At 34.1% G+C, this 14,291-nt stretch overlaps 1 long non-coding RNA gene across 1 annotated transcript; it reads right to left on the bottom strand.

Annotated features, from left to right (window-relative positions):
- Positions 1-303: 303 nt before the first annotated feature.
- Positions 304-14,012, bottom strand: LOC123840892 (uncharacterized). The gene is made up of 4 exons (XR_010410404.1): positions 13,887-14,012; positions 13,109-13,230; positions 4,271-4,372; positions 304-394 (listed from the first exon to the last, which is right to left on the bottom strand). It is a non-coding gene; the product is annotated as an uncharacterized LOC123840892 (long non-coding RNA).
- Between the last annotated feature and the right edge of the window lie 279 nt (positions 14,013-14,291).

Genomic DNA, 14,291 nt, shown 5'->3' with positions numbered 1-14,291 from the left:
TAAAGCCAACTAAAGAAGGTAAGTTAGAGCTGAGAGAAAACTGCTTAACCACTAACCCACTCCCATTAAAGGGACTGCGGTAATGACACATATTTTTTTCAAAAACTTTCTGGAATCAGATTTGTAATTCCAAGATGTGTTAATGATCTTAAAGTTCTCAAGACTGAAGCACAGATGAGCACCTATCTACCCTGTAGCCTTACCTGGCTAAGGAATAAAAAATTCCTAAGTACAGTGTATTTTAGACCATATGATAATTTGCCATTATTCTCTCTCAGTGGTATTATAGAATGCTTACCTGGAGGAGGGCCATGCAATCAAATGCAGTGCTGGTTTCTCTTCCAAAGAACAACTTTCTTCCTTTTCACAAAGTTTGTGTTTCCCTATCAGCCAACTGGATAAAAGGCAAGAGGACATAAATGTGGTGATTATAGTTGACCCTTTCTCCCATAAGTCCTCCTAGAGTGTACATCTGAATGCTTATGAAAGCTACACATTGACCCAGAGATTTTCCTCAATATCGGGGTTTGCCAAGGTGCAGGCAAGAAACACCTCTGGTGGTTCATACGAATATTTTAATTAGTGCCAAAATGCTGCTTCAACCTCACTAATGGGGTGCCGACCAGAGCCCAAGGGCTCACAGTCCAGTTCACTATCTCCAAAACCTGTATGTACCTTGACTCTCCTTTCCTGTCTGCTCCCTCTTCCTGGTATGTTTTAGGGTTCCTGGCTTACCTCCCTGCAGCCCTTCCATAACCCTTTACTATCCCTCAATTGTCATTCCAGCAGTACCTCCCTAACTTCCTTTCTTGAATTCTCTGTTTTTCAGCTTGGGCTCCAACTGCTTCTTTGTACTCCACCCCAGTCCTTTCTTTCCAAAACAACTGCCCTGCCTAAATTTTAGTCCAAAGGGTCCCATTTCCTCAACCCACCCCTCTGCCATGTAAGTTCACACAGCTTCAATCTCCTCTCAAGTCTTCAGTATTTGTGTTGCATAGTCTCTGTGAAACTATACATACTGCAGCTTCATTATCTCTCTGTGGATCTCAGATTCACTCTCCTCCAATTTCCTCTTTTCTTGTTCTTATCCTCTATAGAATTTTCCCTTCCCGACTTTTCTCTTCCTGATGTTGAATAGATAACTAGAAGAAGATCCAGCTGCTTCTTGCTTGCTTGCTCTTACCATCTTCTTCTTTTCTTGTATTCTAGCCTTGGAACCTGGACAGCCAGCCCCAGACCAGTTCTCTAGGTTCTATTTTGACTACTGAAATTTCTCTCCCTTAGCTCCAAGACCAACTGTTTCATGTGAAGTTGGGACCCTTCTTAGCCTCACATCTACATTTTTATTTTTAACTTAACTTAGTTTAACTTAATTCTTTAAGAATAAAAATTATCCTACTTAAAGAATATTGTTAAATAAACTAGAAGTGAAGGTATACGCGGAGGGTTTATGTTTGGAAGATATTCTCTGAAGGTCTTCAGGTGATTTAAAAGATGAGTCCTTGGGTTTTTTGCTTCCTTGGACTTCTCTAATAAGAAACATGCTGTTTTCAAGATTCTAAATAAGATTCCACTTGAGAAGGAAATAAAGACTTTAAATGACACACTAGACCAAATGGTCTTCACAGATATATTCAGAACATTCTATCCCAAAGCAACAGAATACACATTCTTCTCTAGTGCCTATAGAACATTCTCCAGAATAGATCACATTCTAGGTCACAAATCAGGCCTCAACTGGTACCAAAAGATTGGGATCATTCCCTGCGTATTTTCGGACCACAATGCTTTGAAACTAGAACTCAATCACCAGAGGAAAGTCGGAAAGAACTCAAATACATGGAGGCTAAAGAGCATCCTACTGAAGAATGAATGGGTCAACCAGGAAATTAAAGAAGAATTTTTTAAAAATCATGGAAACAAATGAAAATGAAAATGAAAATACAACTGTTCAAAATCTTTGGGATGCAGCAAAGGTAGTCCTAAGAGGAAAGTATATAGCAATACAAGCCTTTCTCAAGAATCAAGAAAGGTCTCAAATACACAACCTAACCTTACACCTAAAGGAGCTGGAGAAAGAACAGCAAATAAAGCCTAAACCCAGCAGGAGAAGAGAAATAATAAAGATCAGAGCAGAAATCAATGAAATAGAAACCAAAAGAACAGTAGAACAGATCAACGAAACTAGGAGCTGGTTCTTTGAAAGAATTAACAAGATTGATAAACCCCTGGCCAGACTTATCAAAAAGAAAAGAATGATCCAAATCAACAAAATCATGAATGAAAGAGGAGAGATCACAACCAACACCAAAGAAATACAAACAATTATAGGAACATATTATGAGAAACTATATGCCAGCAAATTAGATAATCTGGAAGAAATGGATGCATTCCTAGAGATGAATAAACTACCAAAACTGAACCAGGAAGAAATAGAAAACCCGAAGAGCCCTATAACCACTAAGGAAATTGAAACAGTAATCAAAAATCTCCCAACAAACAAAAGCCCAGGGCCAGATGGCTTCCCAGGGGAATTCTACCAAAGATTTAAAGGAGAATTAATGCCTATTCTTCTGAAACTGTTCCAAAATATAGAAATGGAAAGGAAACTTCCAAACTCGTTTTATGAGGCCACCATTACCTTGATCCCAAAACCAAAGACCCCATCAAAAAGGAGAATTACAGACCAATATCCTTGATGAACATGGATGCAAAAATTCTCACCAAAATACTAGCTAATAGAATCCAACAGTACATTAAAAGGATTATTCACCACGACCAAGTGGGATTTATCCCTGGGCTGCAAGGTTGGTTCAACATCTGCAAATCAATCAATGTGATACAATACATTAATAAAAGAAAGAACAAGAACCATATGATCCTCTCAATGGATGCAGAAAAAGCATTTGACAAAGTACAGCATCCTTTCTTGATCAGGACTCTTCAGAGTATAGGGATAGAGGGTACAAACCTCAATATCATAAAAGCCATCTATGAAAAACCCACAGCGAATATCATTCTCAATGGGGAAAAACTGAGAGCTTTCTCCCTAAGGTCAGGAACACTGCAGGGATGTCTACTATCACTACTGCTATTCAACATAGTACTAGAAGTCCTAGCCACAGCAATCAGACAACAAAAAGAAATAAAAGGCATCTGAATTGGCAAAGAAGAAGTCAAACTTCTTGAGTTTGCAAGAAGTCACTCTTTGCAGATGATATGATACTTTATGTGGAATACCCAAAAGACTCCACCCCAGAACTGCTAGAACTTATACAGGAATTCAGTAAAGTGGCAGGATATAAAATCAATGCACAGAAATCAGTGGCATTCCTATACACCAACAACAAGACAGAAGAAAGAGAAATTAAGGAGTCGATCCCATTTACAATTGCACCCAAAACCGTAAGATACCTAGGAATAAATCTAAATAAATAATCCTTCCCTTTGCCATTGACTTGTGAAGCTTCCTTTATCATTTTTAAGTTCCCATAAATCTTTATCCCATCTCTTTTAGTTTTTATGTCTCAAATTTTCATAACTTTTTATTATAAAGCAACAAGGTGTCTGTGGAAATTTGGGGGAAAAATACAGAAAAACACAAAGAAGAAAATTAAAATTCCCCATAAACATTAGAATTTTGGGGAAATTTCTTCTAGCCATACGTATATATTTATAAAGGATGCTGTAATTTTTATGAAGAAACAGCCCCAAATCAGGCTCAAGTACACAAAGATGGTTCCTGAACTGGTTTCTGAGAAGGATGAGTATTCTGTAGCATGAGACACAGATGTAAATTTAGGTACAAAAGTCTAGAGATAGAAGCTGGGGCAGTCCATAAGAGCAGAGAAGGGAGCCTGTAAGTCTGTAAGCATGAGAGAACGGGAGAAAGCAAATTAAAAACTCCTGTGACAGTGCACTCTAAAAGTGCTGGGAGAACAAAAATGTCTACTAAAACATTTTTAAATTGTCTGCTGAGCTACCTTCCCTATAAGATCTTTAGTAAAATCCACACTACTCACTAAGGTTTTTGTTTGACAGGATTCTTTAGGCAATGGTCTTCAAATTTTTGGTTCATATACTGTAAAATAAAATTTGAAAGACCTTGAGAGCATTTTTAGGTTCACATCAGACATTTTTTATCATATGTAAATAGTTTCAAAACATTTAATTTCTGATGAGTAGCAAGTATTGACATTTTAAAATAGAACTACTACCACATTGGTTTATTGTATCTAATCGAATCTAAATATAATAGTTTGATACCTACCATCATCCACTAAAAAAAAAAGTCATAAAGATCTTCTTTAACAGTGAAGGCAGTAGTAGGAAAAGAATCCAAAATATATCTCAACATATTTTCAGATAAGACCTGTGTAATGAGAGAATACACATGAAGGAAATGAAGGTTTGCAAGTGAATTCACTTAAAAATATCTATGCCCTCTTGGAGCAAGAGACAAAGAAGACAACTAACACTTGGGATATAGATATAAATCCTTCTTTTCTTCCTTCTTTCCTTTTTTTTTTTTCCCTGCAAAAGTGAAGACATACTTATATATACAATTTTGAATCTTAGAATTTCCAGATGGCATTATTTTAGGTCAAGTATTCTTCAAATATGTTCTAATTATTTTATATCATTCTATCATTATTGTATGCTATTATTTATTTTTCAATATGGAAGCATTAATCTAGAAGTCTGCCAGGGATTTGGGCAGTTTATGTCCAGATTTTGGAGTATATGATTTCCAGGTCTTCTATGGATCTGAACTCTATTATCTGCTGCTTCAAGTTACTAAGGTTGTGGCTTCTTACCATCTCACCTGGGCTAATAATGGAGCTTCCCCAGACCAGAAAGTCACAAAGCTGGAGTTCTCACCCATTACAGTGGCACTCTTTCTAGAATAAATTGTTTCCCAAGTTTGTGCCTACTACTGGGTATCTTCTCTTGCCTTCAAATGGTAGCTTTTAGTATTTTTGCCCATGTTTATAATTGTTTATTTGTGGAAGAATCCCCTGACCTTTTCTCGCCACTATTATGGAAATTTTGTCCAAGTCAATATTATTAGATTATTAAAAATGCTTGTTAATTTAACAAAGTGAAACTTATTGCTTTCTTAATGTTGTAGTTCAGATTACTAGTACAATTGAGCATTTTCTGTGTGCTTATTGACTATATTTCATCACTTAAAATTACCTGCTCATTTCTTATTCCTATGTTAAAATTCTGTAGTCTAATTTTTTTCTTACTGATTAAGAACAATCTCTGTTATTCAAGTATTATCACTCTGCCAAAATTGTTTGAAAGTATACTTCCCTGTTAGTAATTTATCTTTAAATTTTCTTTATGATATGATTAACATATAATTTGTTTTTTAAAGTAGCAACATCTCTATAAATTTGAATCTTCTTATCTGGAGACCCAGTTTATCTTTTCATTTATTCGAATTGATGTTTATCTACCCTGGTAATAGAGTGAATTTTAGTATGGGTCTCATTTATTACATTTTTTATGTTTCCTATTATTGATACTGCTAGATATTTTCATGATGTATTTTTTTCATTATGACTTCTAGCTCTTGTGATTTTATGGAAAAATTATCACTGTCCCATCATTTGTTTATTATTTTACTGAAGTTATTTATATGTATCACCTCATTTAATTCTCCAAACAAAACCATCACCTAAATATTATTATTATCCCCATTTTATATTAAATATTTCAGCCATATATGAGTTTTAAAACATACGGGTTAGAATACAATGAGCATCCACATACATGCCATCCACTTAAGAAATAGACCACAGTTAACTACTCATTTGAATTTACTATATATCATTTCCATACAGTTTATGTATATTTATAACATGGTATAGGGCTATAAAGATATATAATATTGCTTTTTTGCCTTTAAATGCATAAATAAATGGTACCCTACTGTGTCTATACATCTGTCTTTTTAATTTGATACTGTGTTTTCACATTTTTCCATGGTAAAATATGTATCTCCACTTCATTCATTTAAGCTGCTTTATAATATTCCTTTGTATAAATATATTGCATTTTATTTATAGTCTCATGTTTATGAACTTGTTATTTATTATAATCTATACCATTGCAAATATTTATGCATATTTTTGTATTTGTCTTTTTGTGCATAAGTGCTAGGGTTTTTCTGTGATACAGTCCTAATAGAATTTCTGAGATTTAAAATATGTGCATTTTAACTTTATTAGATATTGAAAATTACTATCTAATAGTGACTAATATATACTCCCATTAATAGTGTGTAAGAGTTTCCATTTCACTATATGTTTGCCAATTCTTGGTACTCTCAGAATTTAATTTTTGTCAATCTGATGAGTGTGAATGGATATCATATCTTTAAAATTTGTATCTTCCTGATTCCTATGATGTACATATTTTTCAATTTTTATTATGCATTTTTCATCTTTTAATTGCCTTTCATATATTTCCCCCTATTATGCTAGGTTCTTTGTCTTCCTTATTGATTTCTAGCTAGTTAAATTGTCAGAATAAAAAGTCTTTTTATTTTTTGGGCACCTGGGTGGCTCAGTTGGTTAAGCAACTGCCTTCGGCTCAGGTCATGATCCTGGAGTCCCGGGATCGAGTCCCACATCTGGCTCCCTGCTCGGCGGGGAGTCTGCTTCTCCCTCTGATCCTCCCACTCTCATGCTTTCTGTCTCCCATTCTCTCTCAGATAAATAAATAAAATCTTAAAAAAAAAAAAAAAGTCTTTTTATTTTTTTTTAAGTAGGCTCCACACCCAGGATGGAGCCCAGTGCCTGGCTTGAACTCACAACCCTGAGATCAAGACGTGAGCTGAGATCAAGAGTTGGATGCTTAACCGAATGAGCCACCCAGGCACTCCCAGGATAAAAATTATTTCACAGTTTTATGAACTGAAAAGATTTTAGACTTTCTTTTGAAATTCAGCTGTTTGAGTTCTTAAAAAGTAAAATTTATCATTTTTTCTTTGAGATTTGTGCCTTTGTTTTCTACTTTAAGAAATTTTTAACTACAAAATCTAGAAATATTAACTACTATTATTTTAGTGATTTAAATTTTTTTATTTTTATAATTAGCTTTTTATCTTTCTGGAACTGATGTAAAACAAGTGAGCAAACATTATTTTTACATGCAGATAACTAATTTTCCTAGTACCATTTATTAAAGAATTTACTGATTGTACATATCACCTGTCATATATGAAATACCCATATATGTATGGCTCTGCTTCTTGTCTTTATTTTATGTTTAATTAATGTTTTTTTCTACTTTTGTGCAAATAACATACTAAATTAATTAGATGGTTCATATAAGTCTTTCAATCATCAATGAAGTACACTTTGCTTTTTCCTTTTTCAAAATTGTCTGTTTTTCTTGGCCTTTTGTTCTTCCTTATAAATTTGTAGACACAGGTTATCAATGTCCATAAAAGGTACCCAGCTGTGATTTTTAGTCTACATTCTAAATATGTAGACTAATTTATGAATAATTAACACATTTTTTAGATTGAGTTTTTCCATTTTTGGCATCACTACTTTTGTGTCTTTCAATAATTTTTTATATTTTCCCATATGTATTTGTCTTATTTTTAATTATAGCCATTCTTAGGTACTTCTATTGCATGCATTCTTTTCACAAACATATATTCAGTATAATGTTGTAAACATTTCTCTTAAGGTGCAAACACTTGGAAACATTAAAAAAAAAATGATCCTTTTCCTGAGCACCCAGACAATATAATAACAAAGTGGATAAATAAATGATAAGAGTTCTGTTCCAGTGTGGCTGAGGAAGTTTCTAACCAACTGGCCCTCCCAAAGTTAACAGCTACAAACTCTGTTCAACAACTGAACTGAATTACCTAAAGGCTCTGAAGAGATAAGAAAAGCATATAAATTATGATGGAGACTCAAAACAAGAAAAATGGACAGGATGAGTTTCTTGTTGCTATATCCTTTAGCTTGAGGGGAAACTGAGACAATATGCCAATGACAATATGACAATATGCCACATAAGGCAGGTAAAACACTGATAAAAATCATATAGTTACTTTAGCTTCATGAACCAGGAGACAGAGTTTGGGGCAACCACAGTTGCTGGAAAGTAAATATTGGAAGGGAAAGAGCAAAAGAGAAAACTCAAATTTGTGAACAACGTTGCCCAACCTCTGCCTGATCTCTGACTTATAAGACCATGGAAGATTGTAAGCAGCCTAGCAAGGGGGAAAAAAAATAACTGAATTTAGATGGGTATTTCTGATAAAGTCTGTGTTTGCAGCTTTACTAAGTAAATTGCCTACTAAAACAGAAATATAAATATTATTCAGAGATCTATAACAGAATCTGGGGCCTCCACAAAATATTATTCACAATGTCCACACTACAACTTAAGGTCACTCAACATATGAAGAACCCATTTTCTCAAAAGAAAATACAGCCAACAGGGTTCAGCCCTGAAATGATTCAGGTGTTTAAATGAGCAAACAATATCTTTAAAATGTTATAACTACATTTAATAAGGTAAAGGAAAATATGATTGTGGTTAAAAAAATTAAGAAATCTCTATAGAGAAAATCTTTCAAATCTATAAAGAAATCAAATAAGAATCCTATATGAAATATCCAACATCTGAAAAATATTAACTAGATGGTGGTAACTGCATACTGGAGATAATAGATGGATGAATTTTTAAACTTGAAGATATATCAATAGAAGTCATCTAATCTACTAAACATGGGGGAAAAAAGTGAAAAAATTGAACAAGGCATCTGTGGGACAATATGAAAAATCTGAATATATGTGCAATTGTAGTCCAATAATGCAGGGAGAAATAGAGTAGAGCAGGTGAAATATTTGAATAAACAATAACTAAAATCTCCTCAAATTTTGTGAAAGCATTACATTTAAAGAATCAGGAAGCTCAGTGAACCCAAAGCAGTACCAAAATTAATGAAATCATCCTGAAAATCAGCAATAAAGAGAAAATCTTGAAAGTAGCAAGAGAACATATTATGTAGAGGGGAAAGACAATTTGAATGATTTCTGACATCTCACTGGAAAATATGAAGACCAGAAAGCAGTGAAACAATATCTTTAAAATTTTAAATACAAAAACATAAGCAATCTAAAATTCTAAATCCAGTGGACACAATTTTTTTTCAGAATGAAGAAATAAAAATGTTTTCAAATAAAAGAACACTAAAAAATTTGTCCCTAGCCCATGTGCATTATAAAAAATGCTAATGGAACCTGTTCATTATGAAGGGAAATGATAACCAATGGGAATGAAGAGAATATAAAATGCTAAGTATCTGGATAAATATGAAAAACTTTATTTTCCATTTAGTTTCTTTAAGGTATATAGCACGGATTAAAGCAAAAATTATAGCATTTTCTTGTAGGGGTTATAATGTATGTTGGTGTAATATATGTGATAATTACAACATAAAGGAATTAGGTGGTTAATAAACCTATATGATCCCTATGTATGCCTATATACATTTTACATGAGCTGGTACAATATTAATTGCAAGGAAACTGTGAACAGATAGGGAGGTATATTTTAATCCCTAGAGTAAACTTAAAAATATGCAAAGAGGCATAACTAAAAAGCCAATAGAGGAATTAAAATAAAAAATCTTAAAGATATTCTAATAATCCAAAAGGAGCCAGAAATCAGTAACAGGAGAACACCACCACCACCAACAACAAAAAAAAAATAAAAATAAAAACCAGAGGAGACAAAGACAAAACAAATAATAAAATGGTAGACCCAAATTCAACTACATCAATAATTGTATTACATATTAATGCCATAAACTTTCCACAAAAAGCAGAAATTGTCAGAATAGAGAAAAAGTAGGCTCCAACTATATGTTGTCTATGAGAGACGTCCTTTGAATATAAAGACACAGATAGATTCAAAGTAAATGGGTAGGAAAAAAGGTATACCATGCAAATAGTAAACACAAAAAGTCTGGAATGGATAAATTATTAACAAATAAATGATGTACTATGTTAGCAGATAATAAGTACCTTGTAAATTTTTTAAAAAGTTGAACAAAGTATAGGGATCAGAAGTTTGTAGAGATTATAACTTCAAATGGATTGGTTAGGTAGACCTCATTAAAAAGGTGCCATTTAGTTAAGAACAGAAGAATCTTTGCATGGTCAAGAAGTAAAAAGCAGGGGCACCTGGGTGGCTCAGTCGTTAAGCGTCTGCCTTCAGCTCAGGTCATGATCCCAGGGTCCTGGGATCGAGCCCCACATCAGGCTCCATGCTCCTTGGGAAGCCTGCTTCTCCCTCTCCCACTCCCCCTGCTTGTGTTCCCTATCTCGCTGTCCGTCTCTGTCAATAAATAAATAAATAAATAAATAAATAAATAAATAAATAAAAGAAGTAAAAAGCAATCAAGCTCAGTCTTGTACGCTAGGTAGAATGCTGCTGGTGCTGATGGTATGAGTGACCTCCAAGTAGTTCCTCAGTCACTGTATAATTAATTCTATTTCTTGTTTCATTCACTCTGATCTTTGGATTATTCACATGCTCTTCCCTGGCTATTCCAAATGGCACAGAGAAGAAACTGGACCTATTATCTCAAGTTACATTAGAGTGGGATCTAGAATTACTCCCCCACCAAGACTATAATCAATGATGAAGAATAATTCACTTGCATGATTACCAATTTGAATGGGGTAAATGGAATGTATGCTATTACATTAAAAAAATGGTCAAATGTTACTAGAAATTTTCTTCCAGTTTGAACTGACACTGCTAGGTGCTGTGGATAAAAAATTTTCTTCCAGTTTGAATTCAAACTTGCTAGGGGCTGTGGATAAGAATATGACTAAGAAAGGAATTCTCTTCAGGGGCAGCCATTCAAATGAGTAACTTTAATATTTTGTACTAGATATTATTATGAAAGTTTGTTTAAAGTGAATAAGGACAAAAGTAGAATACCTGGGAAGGTAAAAGAAAACTAGCAATTAGATAGGCCATGAAGGATTCACAGGTGCATGTTAGGCAGATATAGAAGGAAAAGTGGATTGAAGGCAATTGTATGGGAATGTGAAAGGAGGTGTGAACATGAACTGCGTATTTGATGTGTAATGAGCAACCCCAAATAGCTGTAACACAGGGTTTGTAGTGCAAGATAGGACTAAACAGAGTGAAGATAAATATGAAAAATGTAAAATGCTAAGGAATTTGGTATTGTAGATTCATAATGCTTTTAAGTGGGAGGGTGCAATGATCAGATCTATGCTTTGAATTATATCTCTGGAAACCATCTAAAAGATGAGTGGGGAAAAGTGCAGATACTGAAGAAAGAGAAGCTAGTACAGAGGTTTTGTCTTGGTCTAAATAAGAAGCAAGTCCTGAATTAATGGATGGGGGTAGAATGTGTATTTGAGAAATGTTTCTTAGCTGAGTTACCATGAAAATTATGAAATGGGGGGTAAAAATACTTTATTAATCAGAATATATGAATCTGAATTTCCCATTCTGAGCAATAGAGGAGCAGTGTTGCTTTTGAGTAAAGTAAGAAAAGTAGACAAAACAAAACAGATTCAGGCTGAAAAAGAGGGAGATAGTAGAAATGATGAGCTCCCATTTTAGCTATATTAACTTTGAGATGCTCATAGGATAAAGAGAGAGATACACATAGCTGGTGACTATTATTATTATTATTATATATAATTTTGGAGTCCTTTCTAAATGAATATTATTTGAAATTATGGAATTAGATGTGACCTTCTAGGAGAAATGTAAAAAAATGAGAAGGAAAGTGGAATAAAGACAAAATCCTGGCAATACCAACACTTAAGGCAAATGAATAAACATCAGCAAAATAAAGAATAATTAAATCAGTAAGAGGAAAACCAAGGAAAAAATTAAAGCGACATAAGAATATATTTTTAAATAAAGGATGAAAAGAACAGAGACTCCAGAAATAGCAACAAGTACAAAAGGGAATTTAACAGGGGAATAATAAATCAACAGGGAACAGACCAAACTGTATCATCCAAAATACATTGTTGGAACTACCACTTAGCCATTTGAAAAAAAAAAAAAATTGGAATTCTTTTACATGTATTATAGAAAAATTAAGCCCAGATGGGTCAGAGATTTAAATTGATAAAAACTGAGGAAATAAAATTAATTAAATGGATAATAGGTAGATGTTTTTATAATCATGGAGAAGACCTTCATACAAAAACACAAAGAAAAAACAAAATCATAATAGACAAAAGGAAAAAGGCAAATGAGAAAAAATGTAGTGCATATGAAAAGAGCTTCTCTCTCATTGTACAGAAAGAATTTCATATATCAGTTTTGAAAAACAGGCAAACATGATAAAAGAAAAATGAGCAAATCGTGTCTCTGGTCTAGAACTATTGGAGAATAAGGATAGTGGTAAGAGTTAATGATTTGCCAAATGCTAGATGTATCACCAGTTCCAACTTTAGCATAATTTTTACCTCCTTCTAGAAAATATGATGGGAGAGTAAGCAAAAGGGATACCAAACCAGAAGCCATCAAGGAGTAGGAATTGATGACTTTCTTTAGCTGTATTCTTTTTGATATCTGTATCTAAATCTCTATTCCAGAATCTAAGAAAAAAAAGACAATCAATATGGCTGTTCTCTATGTATGAGAATGTAGGGAAGAACTCATGGAAACTGGAAAAACTGATGCTCAGAGATACATCAAATATATCTAAGTGTGCAATATAAAATTGTTTTGGCTACACTATGAAATATGTTTAAAAATCTACTAGTGATTCCTATAGACATTATAGCATCTTTCTGTCTAGTGCTTAAGGAATAGTTAACTCTCGCAAGCAAAGAAACTGTACACTAGAACAGTTATTACCAGGGTAATTTGGAACATAGTGCCCTTGTTGGATTTTCAAATCAGGGGGTGAAGCCTAGCTGCATTTTTGTATTAGATTTCTCTAGACTTTCACCATGACTGCAAACTGTTGAATAGAATTTGGCCTGGCATGGGCTGCAATGTCCTTAAGGTATCTGTCTCAGGCTGGATAGACTTAGCTATGTGATAATAATAAACAGACCTTGGAATTTCTGTTTATTTTTCATTCAGGCAACAGTCTGATGTAGATCAGGCAGCTCTCTTGATCAGCTCCCCTCCAAGTGGTGACTCAGGGACCAAAGATACTTCTGTGTTTTAGTGTATCTGAAAAAATATACAAGGTTAATGTTGAAGGGAAATACAGAAATAGGTAATTGTGCAGTATTGTTTTAAGAGCTGGGAATAAAAGTGTCTTTACATTATTTCTGTATACATTCCATTGACCTAAACTAAGTCATATAGCTCCCAGTATGTTTTCATGGGAGAGTAACATCTGCAATTATCTATGTGCCCAGGAAGAGAAAACAGTGTTGAAAATATAAAATAGTCTTAACCACAGTCCAAATTCTGGTCAAGAAAATGTTTTCTTCTTCTTGTATATCAAAGAAACTCACATCTGCCCCCTCTCTTCCCAAAGAAAATAATTCAATACTCCTCCATTCACTGCATCCATCTCAGAATCTAAGTTCTCCGTCTTCTCTGTCAAGTCTACATGTGGCTTCTCATGGTCAGGTGACAGATGAACAAAAAAGACAACTTATCTGTATCTTTATCTCACATCCACATATAGCACATCTACAATGAATACTAATAATTGGGAAGAGGAAGAATAAAGACATACAGAGCAGTCAACGTTCTTTATTGATTCATGATACCCCTGCACAGAAAAACTGTGAAAATCTCACACCAGATGTAGAGGCAGAGTAGAGAGGGGGAGGTTGCTGGACTAGGCCTTGATTCTACTCTTTGGGAGGAATTACTTTGTCACTTCTTCTCTGTGGCCCCTGGCTATAACTTCTTGGAGCTTTTTCATCGTCATTATTTTCTTTAGCCACATCAGAAAAGAGTTTGGAGAGCATGCTTTCCTTGGAGGAGGTGTTCCAAGGCTGCTTTCTGTATGTGAGAGTACAAGAATTGATGTTAGTATTTGAATTTAAAAATAAAAAACTTTTTTCAAGAGTGCCCTTGTGGTTTCCTTAACAATACAATTCCCTCAAAACTTTGTAGACTTCTGATCTATTTACTTTGCCAGTTTCATATAGCCAGTTATCATACCCAAAGTTATTTCCTAAAAATAATGTTCAAATTTATTTTACATGGCTCCTTCCTCATCCTCATGCCTCTTTCTCACTCAGCTTAATTGTGGCTACTACTGGGTTCTTTGA

This window comes from Mirounga angustirostris, unplaced genomic scaffold, assembly GCF_029215605.1.
Source record: "Mirounga angustirostris isolate CCGP_5_RB_7025 unplaced genomic scaffold, mMirAng1.0.hap1 SCAF_4, whole genome shotgun sequence".
Lineage (NCBI taxonomy): Eukaryota > Metazoa > Chordata > Mammalia > Carnivora > Phocidae > Mirounga > Mirounga angustirostris.
This window is presented reverse-complemented; position numbering and strand designations above follow the sequence as displayed.